Source organism: Pavona decussata, unplaced genomic scaffold (genome assembly GCF_977016875.1).
Source record: "Pavona decussata unplaced genomic scaffold, jaPavDecu1.1 SCAFFOLD_2998, whole genome shotgun sequence".
NCBI lineage: Eukaryota > Metazoa > Cnidaria > Anthozoa > Scleractinia > Agariciidae > Pavona > Pavona decussata.
In genome coordinates, this window is record NW_028146317.1 from 2,501 (window position 1) to 5,000 (window position 2,500).

Below are 2,500 nucleotides of genomic sequence, written 5' to 3' on the forward strand. Positions count from 1 at the left end.
TCTAGAATTACTACGGTTATCCAAGTAGTAATGGTACAATCAAATAAACGATAACTGATTTAATGAGCCATTCGCAGTTTCACAGTACAAGTGCTTATACTTAGACATGCATGGCTTAATCTTTGAGACAAGCATATGACTACTGGCAGGATCAACCAGGTAACTATCCACCGCAGGGAACAGAAGTTCCTTGCTAAGCGGCCCCCCTCCGCAGAGGGAGAGCAAGCTTTCTTAGATTTTGCCTCCACGGGGGGAACCCATGAGCCAAACGGACCACACGGTCCCTCGGTCAAGGGAAACCCCGTCTTGTTTGCCACGTCTTTCTCACAACTGGACCCGTGCACAGTTCAGGCATACCTGTCAGACTCGCCAAGCGAGCTGAAGGAAGGCAAGAAAAGTGCTTCTGCGAAGGAAAATATCCTCCTGCTCTTTTGTCTCTATCATTAGCCAAAGGCTAGCGTACACAACTTCCATCTACACTCTGCCTGCCACTACAGTGACAATGCTTTCGGGCATCATCTTTTCCCTCCTTCGAAAGGAAAGCTACAAGCCCAACTTTCCTTGCCCGTTAGTCAATTCTGCCCTCTATTTCTCCGCCTTGCCGCCGTGGAACATAAGGGACAGGGTTTACTAGCCAGCTCCTCTCGGAACCTTTGCGACCAACCTGCCCACACTATAACCCCCAAAACGCTAATAAGGAGACTGCATGATATGGTAGACAGAAAATAAAAACGCGAAAAAAATGAAATTTTGAAAATCGAACCCACAACCAGCCAAATCGTTTGTAAGTCATGCCAAATGACTGGTGACATCTTAAAAACCCATTGAAGCCACAACATCCCATAATTTCACGCTTTTAAAGATTTGTCACTATACGCACTGTAAGTACCTCACTAATTCTCACCTCAGATTTTACGGGAACATGTTCAAATTTTAACACGCCTCTCAGCACGACCAATTACATTAAAATTCATCGCAAAAGTCAGAATTCTCCAATTTTGAAAAATTCACTATATTCACTGTAAGTACCTCGCTAGACAGTGGAGACCTCAGATTTTACGGGAACATGATCAACTTTCGACACACCTCTCAGCACGAGCAGTTACATAGAAATCCATCAGGAAAGTCGTGCTGTGAAGAGGTCTTTCGACTAAGAAAAATGGTGGTGTGAGGAGGAGTCACCTAAATCAGAGAAAAATACTCTTATAGGAGACTGCTACGAAAGACATTTCTGAGTCCACTGGCCCTAGTCCCCTAATAAGTGTATTTCTGTTTGTTTTAAGAAGGTCCTCCTGACATCACCAATCTTCTGTCTTCAATCCTAACCCCAACGTTAACCCTAACGCTAACCCTAACCCTACCTCCCTCAGGGGCAGTTCTATGGTTATGATCCCACGGTAGGCAGAAAAACTATCCCAATCTAGGTTTTCTTGTATGCTGACTCCATTTTAAATGCTTTTACTTGAGTCTGACAAAGGCAAAGCCAAATACTCACCCCTATATGGACGGGGAAGCAAAGTGCGGATTTTGGTAGGTCGGCATTTTCAATCAGGAATGTTGCCATTCGAAAGAGCGTCCAAAAAAACTTGGTTGGGACACATTTATTTTAGAAATTAGCGACCTAACCAGAAGTGCACTTTTTGGTGGGCCTACCCTACCCCCCTCAGGAGCAGTTCTATGGTTATAATACCACGGAAGGCACAAAACCTATCCCAAACTAGGTTTTCTTGTATGCTGATTCCATTTTCAATGTGTTTCCTTGACTCTGACGAAAGCAAAGCCAAATACTCACCCCTATATGGACGGGGAAGCAAAGTGCGGATTTTGGTAGGTCGGCATTTTCAATCAGGAATGTTGCCATTCGAAAGAGCGTCCAAAAAAACTTGGTTGGGACACATTTATTTTAGAAATTAGCGACCTAACCAGAAGTGCACTTTTTGGTGGGCCTACCCTACCCCCCTCAGGAGCAGTTCTATGGTTATAATACCACGGAAGGCACAAAACCTATCCCAAACTAGGTTTTCTTGTATGCTGATTCCATTTTCAATGTGTTTCCTTGACTCTGACGGAAGCAAAGTCAAATACTCACCTCTATATGGACGGGGAAGCAAAGTGCGGATTTTGGTAGGTCGCCATTTTCAATCGGGAATGTTGCCATTCGAAAGAGCGTCTAAAAGAACTTGGCTGGAACACATTTTTGCTATAAATTGTTGACCTAAGTATATAAGCAAGTATATAAGCAAATACTCGTTACATAGCATAAATAGCCTCTAAACACCCGAAAAACCTCTCCAAATATCATTTAAACCTTTTTCCTAACCCTAACACTTACCCTAACCCTAACCCTAACCCCATTTCAAACCCTAATTCTAAGTCAGAGGTCCTCCTCACACCACCAATTTTTTTGGTAGGTCAAAAGACCTCCCCACACCACAGAATTTTCGAAGTCGAGGTCCTTCTCATACCAAACAATTTTTCTAAGAGTTTTTCTAAAAATTTT

The 2,500-nt window shown here is 43.3% G+C and overlaps 1 non-coding gene across 1 annotated transcript in view; it reads right to left on the reverse strand.

Annotated features, from left to right (window-relative positions):
* LOC146446896 (small subunit ribosomal RNA) overlaps window positions 1–162 on the reverse strand; it is a 1,800-nt gene extending 1,638 nt beyond the window's left edge. The window contains exon 1 of the ribosomal RNA XR_014862313.1: window positions 1–162. This exon is cut by the window's left edge and continues 1,638 nt beyond it. This is a non-coding gene — a ribosomal RNA (small subunit ribosomal RNA).
* Window positions 163–2,500: the final 2,338 nt, after the last annotated feature.